The sequence below is a fragment of the Rousettus aegyptiacus genome, unplaced genomic scaffold, assembly GCF_014176215.1.
Source record: "Rousettus aegyptiacus isolate mRouAeg1 unplaced genomic scaffold, mRouAeg1.p scaffold_m13_p_11, whole genome shotgun sequence".
In the NCBI taxonomy this organism is placed as follows: Eukaryota; Metazoa; Chordata; class Mammalia; order Chiroptera; family Pteropodidae; genus Rousettus; species Rousettus aegyptiacus.
The window spans coordinates 83,098,338-83,118,845 of record NW_023416286.1 but is presented as its reverse complement, the minus strand read 5'-3'; positions in this window follow the sequence as shown (position 1 = coordinate 83,118,845).

The following is a 20,508-nucleotide window of genomic DNA, read 5'->3' as shown; positions in this document are numbered from 1 at the left end:
TTGGTAGCTTGTATCTTCTCTGTCTTTTTCTTTATTTCTTGGTCAATTTAGAGAATTATCAAATTTACCGATTTTCTTTCAAAGGACTAACTTTTCCTTTAACTGATTTTCTTCTTTGTCATTTGTTTTTGTCAGATATATATACATATATATATATATATATATATATATATATATATATATATATACTCTTATCTTTTATTTTCTCCCTTGAGTTTGTTTTGGAATCAATTTATTGTTCTTTGTCTAGGCCCTGAATGTAGAAGCATAGTTCATTTATTTGAGAATGTTTTTCTTTTTTAATATAAGAAGTTAATGTAACATTTCTCTTTAAGGATTATTGTATCTGTGTTCCATACATTCTAATATATTGTGTCCATATGTTCATTCTCTTCAAACTTCTTTCTGTTTTTTTCTTATGTTATTCTCTTAGATTCATTCATTATTTAGAAGGGAGCTAATTCCCAAATATTTGCAGACTTTTCAGATCTATTTCTGTTATTTAATTACAATTTGGTAGTCAAGTCACATACTTGATAATGACTAATTTTTTAAATCTTTTAAGGTTTGTTTTATAACCCAGAATACAGGTTATCTTTATGAATATCCCATGTAAAATTGAAAAGAACATGTATTTTCTTTTCTCATTTAGGAAAAGTTATAAATGTCCATTATCCAAATACCTTGATATTTTTGTTCAGATCTTGTTCAAAAAACTATTGAAAGGTAAATATTAATGCCTTCCAATATAATTTCAGATGTGTCTACTTCACTTTCAATATTCAAGTTGTTATTCTATGTTTGTTTTGTTATTAGATACATACACATTTGTGAATTGTATATTTTCTTAGATAATTGACACTTTTATAATCTTATAATGTTATTATTAAACTCTTGCATTTCCTTGTTCTGCAGTCAACTTTATATGATATCAAAGAAGACTAAAGATTTGCCACCCAAATATATGCTTTTGGGGATATTGATTTTAAGCTGGTTGTTTTTAAGAAACAAAAGACTCAGAAAGGACTTCTGACCTTCTCCCATTTCCTGCCTAAAGTAATTCAGATAGGAAAACCTGCTTAAAGAAAGGGAAAATCATCTTAGCCTCATTACATATGAACTAAATATGACAGAGAGTAATGTAGCAAAGCCTATAACTTGGACTTCTTTCTGTGTCCTCTTGTTGCTGGGTAGCCCAGCATAAATTTGTTCACCAATTGTTCACTCTTTTTCATCTACCTGTGAATTGCCTGCTTTCTCGTTGAAACCCCAAACCTCATTTCCCCTTCTTAGTCTAGAATGGCATATAAATCTCAACTGCTTAAGCCTTGAGTTTCACATTCCTATGGCACCCCTGTATGTACATACATATTAAGTTTGTTTTCTCCTTTTAATCTCTCGAATGTTAATTTGATGATTAGCTCAGCCAGAAGAATTTAGAAACGAGGAGTTGTGTCTCCCACAATGTCAGTATAGGTGTTCCAGCTTTCTTTCAGTTAGTACTTGTACTGTATTTTTCCATCCTTTTACTTTTAGCCTTTATCTTTATATCGACAGTAGGTATCTTGTAGAAAGCATATAGTTTTTTCTTGTTTTAAATTTAATATGACAGTCTCTGCTTTTAATGAACTATTTATGTGTAATGTAATTATTGAGAGTGGATTAAAATCTACCATCTTGCGAGCTGTTTTCTCTTTTTTCCATCTGTTCATTTACCCCTTTTATATGCCTTTTTATTGTTTTGTTATCTTGATAATTGCAACTATTGGCTTATTTTTTATACCTTTCTATAATGGCTCAGTATTAAAAATATCCATCTTTTATTAATCAGCTTCTACCTTCATATAAAAGTATACCTGCTTTACATGTAGTATAATGACCTTACAAGTACAATCTTATTCAATTCTTCCTTTCTTTGTACTATCATTGTTATACATTTTATTTTTATACATGCTATGAATACACAGTACATTACTATTGTTGAGCAAGAAAGAACTGAAGCTGCAAATTAAACCAAAAGTTTATTTGGAGTCTTTAGGAATTTGAATTCTTGAAACACAGATTTCAAGAGGAACCTAAAATGTGCTCCAAGGTGTGGAGGAAAAAGGCAAGATTTTATAAAGTCAAAAACCACACGCTTACATTAAGTTGTTTTGAAAGAATTATGATTGGTGTAAGCAAATATAACCCACATGAATAGAAATAGGAGGGATTACTATGCTAGTTGCTTTGTTGAAGTTCACCAAAATAAGCCTCATTCTGAGAATTGGAATGAATGGAGCTTTTGGTGGTTGGCACAGTCGAGAGGCTGTGTTCTACCCAGGTGTGGATTTGCATAAGACTGACTTTCCCAATGGCCTCCCTGCTCTGCTTTGGGGCGCCTTAATGTTAGTAAGTGCACTTCAGATGTTTCTGTTCACACTACTCATTTTACTGTAGATACTGTTACTTTTGACAAACATTAAAATAAGGAACAGATTTCTATTCTATTTTCAGTGCTCTTTGTTAATTGGGTAGGTCAAATTACCATCTTGAACTTTGAAAGATTTTTGATGAGTTTACAATTTCAATCAGAGAATAGATTTTTTTCTTTTTAATACTTAAATTATTAAGGTTTTAAAAATGTGTCACTCCCTACTTTTCTAGCTTTCACTAGTATTTGGCAGAATTAGTTTCAGGTATGCAAGTGCTTATAATTTATTTCCATTTGGGGGTATTTGACTTTTGTTGGTTTCAGGTTAGCTGATTGATTGCCCTCCTCGGCTCTCTGGTGGGTTGAAGAGGAATTATGAATTTGCCAGATGTCCAAAGTTTGTTGTTGCTAGAATGAAAGTGATGCTTGTTCAAACTCTCTATCCTGAGTGAAAGCAGAAATCAGTAATTATTATTTTAATAAAATATAAATGTTTTCCAACACATCTTTGAAAAGTGTTTACCTTTATCTACTCACACTTTATTGGAAAATGGAAGTTTATCTTATTTTTATATTTTTGATTGAAATTGAAGACATAAAACAGCTTATGTTTTTCCTCCATGTAGTAATCTTTCTTTGTAGATCTCTCCCCTTGTAAATTGCTTGGTACTATCAGTAAAGTGGAAAAAGTGCAGTATGATAGTACTTGTTACATAAACAAAGGATTTACAAATGTTCGGTGTATATCACTCTATCTTTATCACTCTATCTTTAAACTTTTTGATATAATATCGAGCCTCAGAACAATCAATGTCCATACTTTCACTTAACTTCCTCCCCCCAAAACATAAAATCTAAGCATAAAGGTCAGGTAGTGAAATGGTAGCTTGTGTAATGTAGATTTTTTTTTTAAGATGTCATATTATTTTTTGGAATCATCAAACATTTTCATTAATTTTTGTCCCTATTTAAAAATTAGATAATGTAATCTATATCATTAGAAACTGGGAAATATGTGTTTGCCAAGCACAAGAAGCTAATTTAATTCTTCCTCATCCACATTTTCTCTGATTAATGTTGTCTTGTAATTAGTGTAATTGGTAACAAATAATTTATATTTCCTAATGTTTTTTTGTCCAGAGCTAGAGAAAAAGAAAAAAGAAAAAAATTTAAAGTCTGTTGTTAATAGAATATCTTTAAAAGGGTGTGTGCTTTTCTTCAACAATGTTTGTAATATTGATTCAACCTAAGGACAGTTTTATTTTACAAAAATGGTGATGACTTCTCTTGATACTGCATTTTTCATAATTTATAATAAGCATCACTAAACCACAGCATTATATATATACCTTTAATTATGCAATACACAGTATTCATACAAGCAAGATAACCATATGGGTGAGTTACATTTTTTACTATGTAGGCTTTAACTTTGTTCTTCATAGTTTTATCAGTGCCAGTCAGTATAAAGATCTTAAACATATTTTTTGAATCAACACTGAGGTAATTACTATCCTGCACATTTCCTTGTAATCTCCTAAGCAAGATAGGAGTCACTTTTTATTTTAAATTGTAAAGAAACAAATATAATCTAATTTTTCACTGGCATCTCATAAATTATTTCATATTTATCTTGTGAGATGGAATAAAAAAATTGCACAAACATGGCAAAAGAACATTCGGTATTTAAAATTTAACTGGCACTATTTCTTTCTAGTAAATTGAATTTTCCTCATTAGGCATAAGCAAATGATTCTAATTGATGATATTCTCTTAACAGCTGTATCATTTTTTAAATGTGCCTCGGTAGACTCATCAGTCTGTAATATTGGAAAAATTTTGGAAAAATGAGGCTGGTGGTTCCTCTTTTCATAAAAACAAGTGGCTCAGTATACTTTGAAAGATGTATATTTTTATATTTATGCTTTGAAGTGATCACAATTTTTAAAATTGTATTAGAGAAATGTTCACAATTTTAGGGTGCTGAAAATGTTTATTTTTGCTTTTTTGGCATTGAATTCACATTATTTCTATTTCTAAGAAACAAAATAAATTAGCACATTATGTATTTTATCATCTCTCTACAATGTTGTAATTAAAAAAAAAGAATTCATACAAACTCATAGACAAAAGAAAACACAAATGTCCAGTTAGCAAAAAAAAAAAAAAAATTGTATATGTAGAATGAGAGTTGGGCCTATATCTGTGGCCTGGAAAATACAAAGAACTACAAGTCTAAAATGGTTAGGCTAGAAAGTTAGATGATAATTTCAGAAGACAAAATGGAATGTGTGTAGGAAGCCAATATACACACAAGATAGGAGCAAATGCCTTGAGATTAATAAGAATCCAATTCTGCAGATTGAAATACCTCATTAAATTTCAGACTGGATTTATAAATGTCCCTATGTATGTATTAATAAAATTCTGGACCTCAAAAAAAGTTATAATCGTCTCATAAGCTTCCAGGCAGAAAGTGCACGTTTCATAGAAAGATAAAGGAAAGTCAGACTGGCACTGAGTTACTCCTTTCCCAGTCTCGAGAGAAGAAAACAGCCTCAAGAAAGGATAGGACTATAATCATTAAACACTGTAACCAGCCAATATAACGGTGCCTTAAGGATAGGCAGACATTGAAAGAGTGTACTGTCCATGAACTACTTCGGAGCCCAAGTTTGAAAGACTAATAATACCGCTACAAATAATTATTTAAAATATTTAAAACAAGACAACAGTTACCTGATGTTGAAGGAAGACGCAGATTTGAGAAGAATGTAGTTACCAGTGAAGCTTCCAACAAATTTTTTTTTTACATATAAATAATGACATACATATTTAAATACTTTAAATATACATATTTATTTCAAAAATGTATATGCTTATTCAAAAATAAAATGGATAAAAAGACTATCTAGATAATTTAATATAAGTTATAAATAAGAGCTCTAAAAACAAGAAAACCATTCCCTGGAGGAAAGCGAAATAAGTCCTACACTATGTTAGCAAATCCCAGCAGGGATGGGATGAAGGAAATGTAATATGAGTTATAAACTATAAAGTAAAATAAAATTGATAATATTAATTATAACCGTCATTATACTAAAGGCAAATCCATTAAGTCTTCCATTGAAATCGAAGCTATTGGTTGAGCTTGAAAAATGAGACTCTGGCTACATTCCAATGGTAAGAAATAGACTGATTTAATAAGGAAAGTTTGAAAAAGATGGTAAACAACTAGATGTTAGTAAACTACAATAAATGGTGATCAAGAAATGGACATGCTAATGTCAGCTGAAATATAAAAATAAAGCATGAAGAGATTAAAATAGAAAAATTTCACACAGCACGGTATCTGACATGAACCAAATTAGATGCTAGTTAAAAACATAAAGGAATCTGTTAAAAATACAAGGACATGTTTGATAGGAGGTTTTTGGAATGTTTTTTCCTTGGGAAAACTCATTAATCACAAAAGTAGACAGTCTTAGTATAAAAATTTAAGTAATAAAACAGTAAATAAAAGACAAAATCTTTGCCCATAGGAAGCTTATCTTTTTGCTGGGGAAACAATAAATAAGCAAATTCAATAAGTGTATTATTTAACATATTTAATATTTCATTTTATCTGGAGATATGGAGTCTATACTCCTTAAGCATATAACTAAATTATACTATACAGTAACGATTATGTAAGTAGAAGAGGGGAAAAACAAGAAAAACTATGTGTGCAGGTTAGTGGTGAGGAGTTTCAGCTTCAAACATGGTATGCCAGAATAGGCTTCATGAGGAAAATGACGTGTAACCGAAAACTTGAAGGAGAAAGGGGGTTAGTCGTAAGATGCCTGGTGGAAGAACTTTTGAGGCAGAAGGAACAGCCAGTGACAGTTTGGAGCAAGTGAGTAAGAAGGAAATAAGTGATGGGGTAAGAGAGGCAACTGAGAAGGGGAGTAACTAGAGAATAATCTGTAGGGGTTTATGGAGGTGGGCGGAACCGAATAATTGGTGAGAGGCTCACCGGCCATTGTAAGACCTTTGCCTTTGACTCAATAATAAAATGGAGCATCACTGCAAAGTTTAAGCAAAGAGAGAATATGGAAAATAAAACGAGTGTATCTTTTACCTATTCATTGTTTTAATCTAGCTTTGGGTACAGAGTAAAATTTATAATTGAGTTCACCAGGATGTAAACAAGGGAAAAACATTCAAATAGTTTGATAATATATTATCTATTATTAAGAGATTAGAAGGCAAAATGAAAGTTCGGTATAAATATTGAAAAACTTCAGATTTATTTTCACCTTAATAGAGTTTCATTCTTATCCAAGTAGACTGGTTTCTAGGAAAAGAAAACATTATCTTTTATAATTCTAAGCCTAAAGATACATATTCTAAAATATTCACCTTTGTTACATGTCCTTAAAAAATCCTCTTTTTAAACAACACTATTTTAGTAAAAGTAAAATATTTTGTTTTGTGTTTAATAAAACTAATCCAGAAACCTTTTTCCTATGTTGCATATTTAATTGAAATAGTTCCTCGATTTATAAGTTGCAGAATTTAAATTTTAAAATATTCTGTACAATGTTAGTGCTGCAATATTACATAAGTTTGTGTATTTGTGTGTGCTTTCATTGAATCATTGATTCTGAATAAAACAAACTAATATTTATTTTTATTATTCAATGTACATTTTATTTTCTGATTCTAGATATTATATGTAGGGAAATATTTCACAAATACTGGACTCATGAGTAACTGGTTAAGACCATATGGCTCTATATAACGAACCTGAGAGTCACACCTTGCTCTGTGCCCTTTCTCTTAAACCATACAGGGTCATGAGTCCAGATTACATTATTAATGAAATAATAGGACAGAAAACATGACCTTCCCCCAAAGAAGAAATTTAAATACTTTTTCCTTTTAAAGTAAATGCCAGTCATACACTATTTCATTGTGTCCTCCTAATCTCTATTTGAGGTGTATGAGTTCAGTGTCGTCAGAATGGTTAATCCAAAGTCAAATTAAGCTTGCGTCTGAAAGGGCCTGTTTTCTTGATTGAATCAAATGCAGAGTGCTCATGTATATGCACAAACACTAGCATTCAGCATAGCCCTCATTACTATGCTGAGAAGTGTGGATTCAAATTAGAGCTGCATGTTAGACAACGACTTGCATATACTAAGGCTTGTTAAAACAATGTTAATGAGCCCCCATTGTATTGAGCAGCTTCACTTTTCCGAGCTTTTATATTTGTTCACAGGAGGCCTGGGAAGATGCTGAACTGATTAAGTCTGAAATAGGGCTGGAAACTCTCTACTGAGCCACTGGGATGAAGGGAATTAGAAAAATCAGGAACAAAGAGCCATATAAAGCTACTTTAAAACATGGTGATATAACTTACCCCGTGTGTCAGAAATTTTTTCAGAAACATTTTTAAAATCTGCCCAAATAAGCCATTTATAAGGTAGTTAAGCTAACAGTTAGCAACACTTATATTTTCTAGTGTAATTTGGACAGAGCTTTCTAAGGCTTTTCTGATTTGTTTGCTTCTTCTACAATCATTGTCTTACTCTGAAAACCTTATTGTGTGGTCAAGTAAAATCTATCTTCCCAGAAAAATTATATCATTAAGAATGAAAACATTTTTTCATGATATCTTAGTTTATACCTTATGAAATTTTACTTTATACCTTATGAAATTAGATATTTTACTTTAACCTTATGAAATTAGAAGGAAAGACTTGAAAACGGATTTTAGAATTAGTATAGTTTATCTGAGTATTTATAGCAACTGCCAAATGTTACATAATGAGATCTCACTTTAAGAAACACCATATTAAGTATTAAAAATCGATACTTTACATGATCACCATTCCACAGAGAAGGTGTAAAAACACAGGCAAGAAACTCAAACACAAGTATGCACTTTGAAATGCTGCTAACATGCTTGCTTAGATTATAGACATCAAGGTTATCAAGTTTAAACTTTGTTCAAGATGACAGATACCAGATATTTAAAATTGATTTAAAAATGTAATAATGATCTTAATAGAACTGACAGAGCCCAAAGAATATGTTTCCTGGCAGCCCACTCAAAATTTTGGTAATCTCTGTTTGAGGAATTCTTACCCACTGCCTTCAAAACAAGTCATTGCTTACTGCACCGTCAATGGATATCAGTTGTCAGTCACTCTGGGGTGCTTGAGAAGTTATACAGTTCTGAAAAACATGGATGAAAGCAACACCAATATAATGGTATAGGAACTGGAAGATTATCTCCCGCCTAGTCAAGGAACATAATAGAAAGGATCTATAGACCTTCTGTAGAAGTTACCCACCTCCCACTGGAAATTATTCCTCCTATCACTATTTTATTGTGAGGAAAAAAAAAATGATCTAAATACATCCCAAAAACTAGTAAGTGCTACAAAGTGTGGGGATATTACGTAGTCAAGGGTATGAATTAACAAAGAAGGGGTAGATGAAATAGCACACAGATAGTTGCTCACAGGAGAGGAATCAATTTTTTTCTTCTTTTACCTAGTCTTGAGGTCTTTGTGACTTTAACAATAAAGTACCTAGGTCACATTGAATGATAGCATGTCAGTGAACAAGCAGTACTCTGTCTCTTGGGGAATGTATTTAGTCATCACAATACTGGACCAGGGGGCGACACCTGAGGTGAGAAAATGCATATTCTTTTCTAAGAGGTAAATGTTGGATTTATTACTACTCAACATCAAAATTGGAGACAGTCAATAGATCTGAACTTCCTCTTTTAAAATTTAACTGACATAATCTTTAGAATTATAACATCAAAAACACTAAAGTTAAGGTTTATTTCAAGAGCATCAATCGGAATACAATTTTATTTGAGAGGACAAAAATTCCTGAAGCCTATAAATAGTCTAAGTTTTATAAAGAACCTCATTTTTTTTCACTCTGGTGTTTTCTCCCTGTCCATCCACTCGGCACAGGAGGAGTGGTCCCTGACTGCGTCTCAGCTTGGTAGCTTCTCTCCCACCCTTGGGATCCTGTCTCTCCCACAGGTTTGACCTTATTTGTTTTCTAGTTATAAATCAATCCTCTCTCCCACATTTTTCACTCATTTCATCTTAGTTTTTTTCATGACATTTATCAAAAATATAATCATATATTTATTTGTATGTTTGTTTATTTACTGTCCAGCACCCCTGTTAGGTGGTAATTTCCAAGTAGATATGGACTTGACTATGTTGTTCATCATCATATATCCAAGATCTAATATATTTCCTGGCCTACAAGAGAAACTCAATGAATACTTATAGAATAAGAGAACCATGAGGGGAGAAGAAAAAGACACAAATTATCACATTTTGTTTGCTATCTTAAGGGTTAACCATTATAAACTATGCTGAAATAGGAAACTCCAAAGCCAGACCCTGAAGACTATAGCAGCACTTGTTACATGCAGCATCGAAAGGTCAGCAAATGCTTCATGAAAGCCTTTTGACGACAGCTGTCATTACAACTTTATTACAAAGTACTACTGTAGTTATAAAAGCACTCGTGGGGGAATGGTAGGCACTCTGAGACCAAAGGTTTACTGCCAGAGCTATTTTTACATGTCAGGTCTACTTACAAATAGAGCAGTAAGCAAGACAAATGAAGAACATGTTCAAACTTGGTGGACAATGACTGTGTGGCTTTGGTTGAAATTTTTGATTTATTATTTCAGATCCTGAGCATCCTCCCCATAGAACATTGAATGTTAAGAAGGTGATATAAACTCATTCACAAAACAAACAAAAACTATGACTTGTTCTAATAATAATAATCTTTAAAATATAGAGCCGTTTAAAAATCTCAGTCCCTAGATAGACCAGAGAAGTGGATTACAGTGTTTTTAAGACTCAAAACTGTGTCTGTTTCTGTTATGTTTCCTAAATATGACAAAAGTATAATTTTGCATAATTGCAAAGTAAGGTTTTGCTTTGACACAGTTAGACATTTTGGTTTTTATCACTTGAGAATTCCAGTGGCCAAATAAATTATAAAACTGCAATAGAAAGAAATAATGCTAAGAAATAGCCACTCAGTCATATTATTTTATAGGAGATGGACCTGGCACTAAGAAATCAAGTGACTTTTCAAAGACTGCATAATTATATATGTAAAAGGTAGATAATAATTCCTGCTGTGAGTATCAAATGAGATGAAAGTGTTTAGCAAAGAATAAATCAGATACACTGATGTTGCCAGTATAACTTACATGTAAGTCGTGTTCCTGACAGCGTTTTAAATGTTTTTATTTTGATTGACTGAAAAAAAATTCTATGCCATTGATGCCCTATATTAGAAAAAGTTTTATTAGATTTGATCATCAGACTCTGATTGTGGAACGTTCTTGGACTTCTTATATTTTATTTTCTATGAATTTTAATATAAGAGAGGGTCATATTAGCTAATATGACACGTTTCATGAAGTCCAAAGTCCAGGAGCCGGAAGGAGATACTGCATTTATAGCTGAGATTCTCATATCCCTCAGGTCTTGGCTCTTTTTAGTAAGCGTCAGTTCTGGTATCAGATACAATTCCCTTCCCAAATTTCCTGCACTGAAGAGATAAAATTTTATCTCTGAAAACTTCCCCTTCATAGAAATAGAAACTTCAGGGGTTACTCATTAGGTAACACCTAGCTCAGGTACCAAGAAAAGAAGGATCAGATGAACAACAATATCCACAATAACATCCTTTTCTGACAGGATAAAATCCCCATGTTGAAGCCTAGAGAAATCCAGTAAAGTTAACCTAAAAGCTTTCTGTCCTTCATTCAAGGTCTGTCTTTCCCAAATTACAAAAACTTAAATATACCATAAGTCCTTCATAAGCCCGTCTTCCAAACCATCTTCTAATGGAAACAGATGTGCCCAAGTTCAGCTTCTGTAGATATGTGGAACTCATCGCAATAACAGGAATGACTCCCTTAGTCACTAGCGTTTACACTTTCCCCCATTTTGTGCCACATTCTCTTCACTTTTAATCTGCACATTCACCTCTGGATCTAACCACCTGAATATCTGCTAGTCATCATCCAGAAGATGTTTGTTATAATGCAGTTTTTTTTTTCTGAATTTTGTCTCATTTAAACATTAGAAATTACCTCTATTCCTTACCAGGCTACTGTTTTTAGAGCTCTTTAAACTGTGCCTTTCCTATCATTTTGCTTATATTCATAGGTAGTTTTCAATATGCAAAAGGCCTGGATAATGAATAAATAAAGACAGGCATAGAGACTGTTAACTGAGGCGGTTGCTAAGCACAGAGCAAGGCAAACCTCACCGACATAGAAGAACCATCCCTTGTGAGATGGGCTGTGACCCATCCAAGAGTAATTACAAGATCATTAAAGAATTGGTTCTCTTCTGGTATTTAAATGTAAATAAAGGAGAACAACTTCCAGGAAGACAGTATCCAACCAAAGCAAGAATGGGACTCAGATAGGCAGAAGATACTGATTGTTCAAGTTAAACAAGTCCATACCCTTGAGAGTCCAGCGTCCGGTTGTTACAGGAGCTGTATTCAGACCCACGCTTTCCCCTCAAGTCCTGGCCCTCGAGCAGTCTGGCCAGTGGTACTCAGGAAGGATGCCCAATCTGCCAGCTGGAGTTCAAAGGTACAGTGATGTCATGGAGCTGGAGTTCAAAGATACAGTGATGTCATGGACCACGAAAGCTTGTAAGTCACCACAAAAGGCTGTTTTTATACCAATTCTGGTCATGCTTCTGAGAAGTTGTTGCTGTGCCTTTTTCTCCTTGGTATTTGACCCATTGTCATCTGGAAATTTACCAGGTCATCCAGACTGAGCCAGCCACCAGTGGCCAAGTTCCTAAGCACTTGCTTAAGGATCATTGAAAATTGCATTTTCATAGGAAATGATGTAATTTTTTTTTTCTTATATATAACTCTAGAATCATTTAAAGACAAGGGATCTGGTTTGAGATTTTAAAATCACTTTAGAAAAATAGTAGTTGTCTACTCAATGTTGTCATCCATAGACTTATGCAAAAAGATGATGTGATGTAGCAGGAGTCACTGGAGTCCTTCTTTAATATTGTGCTGCTCATTATGCATTTTAAGTCTAATCACATATTACATTATCATTATGGAGAGGAAACAGATGTAGCTCTCAATATTGAATGAATGCACAAACAGTGAAAAAATGAATGAGATAATATATTGAAAGGTTAGTATATACATTTTAGGCAGAGATATTTAACATTCTCTTAAAACTGTCAAACCTGAGCATTTAAAACAAAGTGTACATTTAAAGTGTCAGTAATGACTTCTTTACCCTAATGCTTACTATATTAGAGTATTTGGTTTAATTCTGCTTTCATCTTTGACAGCTAGCATGTTTCTCAAATAATTGCCAAATGTCCTATTCAGCAGAAATTCAGTCTTGTAGGGATTCTTGCTCTAAGTCATTTCTAGATAACTAAAGCATGAGTAACTGTGAACCTAAGCACTATTAAGAAACCAAAATGTATAATCTCCCTGTAGAAGAAAATCTTCTTAGTCAGTTTATCAGAAAATCCTCATGGATACTTCTGCCTTTTTCATAATCCAATATGAAAAAGAATTATATTAATACACTAAGCACTATTCTGCTGTAGGTTCAATCAGTTCTCAGATATTACAAGAAGAGGAGAGTCTGGGGAGGAGAATTTCTTCAAAGCTGCTTAACAGAATAGTCTCAAACAGCAAAGAAAATTTTCAAATTTGTATTATTTACATATTCAGTAATTCCTAAGCCAAAGAAGTGATATATATTTATTTTTAGGTATGTTTATATAACTACCTAAATATGCAATCATATATTTCACAACTACATATTTTATGTTTAACATAAGTATAATTTTATATGCATGTTATATAACACTATGTAATATATTACATAATTCTATATTTTCATTTGTTTTTAACATATTAACTTATTACCTCATTTTTAAACTTTATATAACATATTTATATATTGTGTATTATTCAAAATTTCCCTCCCAAACAGATACTTACTTCATCTCCCTTTCTATTTCATGGTTAAGTAACAAATAAGTGTATTTAGAAGCAAGATTGCAATTCTGTTTTTAGAAGAAGGCAGTCAGTATTTTGACAGATTTATTTAAATTTGGAATAAAGCCTTGGAAGCAAAAATCATTGAAAATTTTTTGCCAAAGAATTCTAAATATGTCATGTAACATTTTAATAGAAAGTTAAAATTGTTCTATTTTAATACAAAAATGGCAACATTGGAAATGTTGTGACAAGGTGCCTTTCTTAATTTAGCTAAACAAACTTGTCTATAGTTAGTTATAGAGAACTCTAAGTTTTCTATGTTTTATACTGCTTTATCTTGGTGTTACTATATTTCCACATTTACTCTTACAAGGTAAGGTTGCATATACAAGGAAGAATTTTATAGGGAAACCAGGACAGTCCCAGGTCCCATAATGAGAATTATGTCAGACCATTGAGGAAACAGATGTTATATAACTACACTTAAGGTGAATTACAACTTTCATGCTATTTAATATTTTTTTTTTCCTTCTTTCCTACTCTACTCTCATATCTTTTTATCCCCTTGAACCCATTTCTATAATAACCAGGATTTCTAGCAGATTAGTTACTGGAAGCAATAAAGAGCAATTTCATTAAGTCACTGTGTGGATTGTTCTATTAATAACTCTATGATATAGGTACTTTTATTTATTCCATTTCAGAAATGAGGAAACTGAGGCTCAGAGAACTAAAGAAACTTGTTTAAAGACAAATAGTCATTATGTCATAGAAACTTGATTTGAACTCATGTCTCACTAAAATCTATACTCTTAACTATTAAGTGGCATTGCCTGTACAAAGAATTCCTGAGTAGACGTTCGCTTCTTTGGCACATTGCTAGTACCTATGTCATAAACCTACTGCCCCTCTATCCACACATAATTCTGGTGAGTTATTGTGGTTCTATCCAAACAAGAGAATACTTATCTTTCAAGGGCTATATTATCCATTTTGTATCATACTTTTCTCACATTTTCCTGGACTCTCCCAACACTGTAAATTGGTCAAGGGGCAGTAGAAACCTTGTCTTTTTAAGTTCATGTGTGGCTGGAGTAAGGAAAGTAGGTTTGAATATAATAGAGAGGACGACACATCATTTGGGGAACCTGTTAATTGAGCTGAAAGCAGTAATTAGATGGGAACTTGAACAGGCTTTTTTGGCAATGTGATATTCATGTTGTATATCTAAGAAAAATATTAAAATAAAAAGTTGTTTTTTTTTTATTTTAACATAGAAGAGAATATTGTGACATAAATAGGCTAGTTGTTTACAAACATCTCTTTTCAGACACAAAAATTAGTCTTCTGTCTAGTAAGTCATTGCCATGTGACTTTCTCAATGGTGGAAGTATTCAGTAGATGGTACATGAGCAATATTTTAAAGCTAACCCTAGACATTGGGCATAGGGTTTAATGTGGAATTCAGCAAGACAATTCTGAAATTCATATGTAATAACTAAAAGCCAAAGTTAGCCAAAGCAGACATTTCTGAAAAGGAAAATTCAGAAACAAAGTTGAGTTTGTATGGTGCAGAAAGACAAACCAAATGGAGAGAAACCAGAAAGATATCTATTCATATATAGAAACTATTTAGTAAGCAGTCCTAGGGCATTTTCCTCAGTTAAAGAGAAGAAGAAAAGTGAAATTGGATCTCTACATTGCCAAATATCTGAAAATGCCTTACAGATGGATTACAGACATGACTAGAACACTTAGAGAAAATACGAAAGAATATTCTTATGACCTTAGTATGGGCAATGATTTTTATAACAAGGCCAAAATTAGTAAGTAGCTGAGAAAATCCATTTCATCACATTAAAATTAAGAAATTCCATAAATTGAAAGGCACTTTAGTGACAGTGATAATGTATACCAGAAGTTTTAGCAATTATTTGTAAAATATATAATTGATAACAAATTTCTACTTAGAGTCTATAAAGAAGTCTTATAAATTAATAAGAACCAATTCTTTGGAAAATGGGCAAAGAACTGGAATTAACAGAATTATCCCAAGTGCTCCATAATATTTGAAAGAATGCTCAGCCTCATTACTAATAGAGAAATGTAAATTAGAATGACCATAACATAAAATATTAGAGCTACTAAAGTAGGAACAATTTAGAGTTTTCTCAATACAAAATATTGTGAAGGATCTGTAGAACTGATGACTCTCGCTAAAACTGGTAGAATGAAAAATTGGTAGAAGTTAAAAATATTTGATTCTAAAATGTTATTTCTTTGTATATCATACAATTTAGTTGTTTCCTTTTTATCTATATGCCAAAGAAATTATATACACCAGGAGATACTTAGAAGAATGTGTATGCAAAATCATTCATACCAGCAAAACTTCTACTAAAACTCAAATGTCTATTAATTACAAAGTGGAAAGTTCAAAATGTAATATGTTAATGTAAAATATTATACATTAGTGAAAATTTATGAAAAGCCCACTCAGATTTACATGTCGAAAGCAATAATAAGTTAAAGATGCAAACCACAAAAATGTATATAATTTTAGACCACTTGCATTCATTTAAAAATAGGGAAGTTAAATAACCTATTGTTTAGGAATTATTGAAGGCTTGAGAGAATGCTCAAGAAAATTAATAATTATATTATCTATATAAGGCTTATTTCACTTGTAAAAAGTAAATCTCAGTATTTTTACAGACTTGAGGCATAATTTTTGCTCATGAAAAGTTTAGTGCAAATGATGGCGTCCTCTGTGTGGTGAAACACCAATCCGGGCTATGTTAATCTCGTTCCCTACCCCTTTTTTCTAGCAAAATGCCTAGGAGAATTGAGCACCACACAGAACTTTATTTTGCTTCCCAGAGATGTAAGGAATTTCATTTTTAGTCGTATTTTATTTTTCATAGTATTTAGCCTTGCCTACCTATTGGATGTGGAGCGGGACTAGAAAATTTTGTCTCTTATAGGTCCAGGTAAAAAAAAAGTACACAAATAATCGATGAGCATTATTAATATCTACCAGAGTAATTAACACAAAATCCAATTTAAATCTTCTCTAGAAGAAGAGATAGGGAAGAAGGAAGGGGGATGCATGTGGGAGGGGTGCAAACCACAGAGGGGGGAGCTTGTAAACTGTCAGTAATGTTCCCTTTTTTAAAGCCTAGCTCATAGGTACACGTATTTTTAATTATGATTATATGAATGTGCTCTTGCCCTCTCTGTCTTCTCTGTCTGTCTGGCTATTTGTGTCTCTGTCTCTCTCTGTCTCTCTGTCTCTGTCTCTCTCTGTCTCTCTCTCTCTCTCTCTCTCTGTCTCTCTCCATATATACATATACTTTTGTTTGTATGATATACTTCAAAATAAAAAATATAATATATAGTAGTCCCCCCTTTTCCACTGTTTCACTTTTTGTAGTTTCAGTTGCCTGCATTCAATCATGGTCCAAAAGTACTAAACGGGAAATTCTGAATTAGCAAGTCATCAGTTTTAAATTTAATGCTCTTCTGAGTAGCCTAATAAAATCTCCCACTGTCCTGCTCCATCCTACCCAGGACATGAATCATTCCTTTGTCCAGTGGATCCACACTGGGTATGCTGCCCACCCATTAGTCACTTAGTAGCTGTCTTGGTTATCAAGTTGGCTTTCATGATGTCACAGTGCTTGTGTTCAGGTAACCCCTTTTTACTTACTAATGTTACATTCACATAGCTTTCATTATTTTATTATGGTTTTCTATTTTATTGTTATTGTTGTTAATCTCTTACAGTGCCTAATTTATAAATTAAACTTTATCTTAGATATATATATGTGTGTGTATATATATACACATACACATATATGTATGTATGTGTATGTATGTGTGTGTATGTGTATATATAGATATATATATATAGATATATAGATATATCTATATATATATATGGAAAAACCATAGGATATGTAGGGGTTATCTGAGGTATCAGTCATCCACTGGGGGTCTTAGAACATATTCCCTGTGGATAAGGGGGGCACACATATCATATGTGTATGAATATGATATGTCATATATCATAAAAATCATATTGTGGTAGGTAGGTTGATGAATCTCAAAATGTCTGCGTCCTACTGCACAAAACCTTTGCGTAAATTACCTTGCATGACAAAAAGAAGTTAACAAGTGTGATTAAGACTCAGGACCTCAAGATGAGGTTATCTGGGATGGTCTGATTGGGCCCAATTTGTTATGGCAGCAGCAGGAAACAAATATAAATGTATACACTTCACAAGCATACACACACACACATTCACACTCCTTTCATAAACAAGTCTAGATATCACTGCACTTAAGATGATTACCAATCTTTAGGTACATATTCTACTCCCGATTTTGCTGAATATAGAAATCATCATAATTGATGGTTCATTAACATGTTTTGAAGAATGCTCTTTTGTAGGGAGAGTTACTTACTGAAATGTTCAAAACAATAAAAATAGCACAAAGAAAAATTTAAAAAGTCCGAGATAGGAATGTGTAAAAACATAGGAAGATATCACTTCTAGGTCAAAGAGTATGAAGTAATCAACCTTCCCAAGACTAGGGCAGTCAGAATGTCAGAACTGATTACAGTTAAAGCTGACTGACGAAATGGCTGTTGAAATTGTTCAAGTCAGGAACACGTAGCAAAACAAAAAAAATTGAAGCTTTTTTTTTTTTTTTTCAGTTAAAAGGATTTGTAGAAATAAGCACACAATTTGGAAATGCAGGTGGCTACCAGAGATAAATTTTGCTATAAACCAGGTTGTATTTCTGGAAGCTAAGGAACAATGGTTTTCTTTAAGTACTGGATAGGGGTAGAACACCCCTAATTATTTGTGAGAATAGAGAAATTGAGCTAATTGCAAAGAATACATGTGTGCTAACACTACTGAAACATATCAATCATCTGTTATTTCTACAAATTTTTCCTTTTACTTTCATGCATACTACAGTTTTTAAATTATTAATATTTAGACTTCTATCCTAAGTCAGAGATTACTGAGCTATATCTAAGAAATCTGTGGTTTATGGATTATCTTTAAAGAACCTTGAAACTTTAAAATATATTTAGTTTTGTTTATACGTGACTCTGGTTTACTTTTAGAGAAAAGATATACAACTTTTACTGTATTTTCTTAAAGATCTGTAATGTCCTCCATCTGAATGAAGATCCAAGAATTAAATGATTGTCTTGACTATCATAATATGGATAAATGACGCTGGAACTAAACTGTAGAAAAAGGAACTAAAAGCAATGTTGTATTTTTAAAGGTCTAAAGAGAAAAGCAAACGTTTTTACTGCTGTACACAAGCAGCCTTCTTTCCAAGTATTCTTTGTTTATTGACAGTGATGCCAGTGTGTGTTGTGGCGGGGAGGAGGTTTGGGTTCTTTTTTCCTCTGTGTGAAAGGAAAAAGTAATCTCCCTTTTGTCCTCAGAGGATTAAAGCTTAAATGCTGTTTACTTAAACAATTACATTAAGTTAGAACTTTGAACACAAAAACAAAACAAAAATAAAATGTGCATTTTCAAACACTTCCCTATTCAAAAAGGAAGAAGCAAACAAACACCTTCTGTTTTAACTACCCTCCTTTCTGGGCCCTTAATATGATTGAACACTTTATTTATTTCAACCAAGACTCAGAAATTAAAGCAGAAGAAAGGCCATATTCGGAAATTTAAAATCAACCACAAATATGTCTATACCGTGAGCCTGGATGAGAGAAGCTGTGTGACTCCACGTGCACCTGGCGGTGTGAGAGGTATCTTCAGTGTCTCCCTTCCTCTTGCCTGACACATGGTAGCAGTAAGAACACATCTCCAGCCTCACGTGGGACTAATATCTAGTTTATCTAAGGGATAATGTAGTCCTTGCAATATTCTTAGAGATCCACAACTCCTTCTGTCTCCTGATCATGCAGCTGGAAACAAAGAGTTGAACCGGAGAAGTCACATAATGGCTGATGATGGGACCCCCGTGCCATCACTCAGAGAAGAGCCACCCTGCGAAACTATTGCATGTGTTTGTTTCCAAGAAGCCATAGTCTGACTGCTGCATGGTTAAGAGTTAAACAGAGAACACAGCCCTAAACAAATAGAACTCACTGACAGTAATATTTTTTTGTGAAAGGGAGCCACAGCATGTGAGACTCAGGGGACAGCAGTGAGCTCTTTCTTAGGTTATAACGACACGTCTCAAGGTTTGCCCTGTGCAGACTGCATTAGAGTAGGGGAGACTTCCATGCAAGTATATGTGGAGAGTATCAGTGATACGGTACATGAAGGTAGAATAATCTTTTCTAAAGTCTGTTGGGAATTCTGGAAACTGGACTTGCATGGCGTACCAGAATCAGCTGATGTACCAGCGTCTGGCCGACAGAGTGCATTGACTAATCAGTATGACTCACACTTGCTGACTCAGTAAAATCACCAGGGGTCTTTTTAATCATTGAGCTGCCTGAATTCTGCTTCATATCTACTGAATTAAATTTTCCAGGGGGCCCTGAGAATCTGTATTTCTAACCAAAAACCATGCAGGTGAGCCTCATGGTTAGACAAGTTTGATAACTTTGGTGTACACCCACAGATCTAACCTGTGGGAGGATTACATGAGCTGTGACAAGTCATGAGTCTTCTAGACCTCACAAGGATTCTTGTACCCTGGGCCTTTTTTGTTTATTTCTCTTCCTGCTTATGGAAATATCTCAAGTCTCGCTTTTTAAGTCCTTATCATTTAAACATCTTGCTCTCTATTGATTGAAATTTGAAGCTCTGACTCTGAAGAGGTTAAACTTCCTTAAACAAATAGATTGTTTGTGGCAATGCACATATCTTGGGGCTCAAAGTGACAGCTGTGAAAAGAATTCAGTATTATGGCCCCTTTACCTTTACCTGTAAATGGCAGGTGTATTTGGCCTATTAACTTTTCCTCAAGCTGTCAGTGGATATAGAACCATAAAAGACAGTCTTTCTCAAATGCCATACTTCTCATCCCTTGTGGAG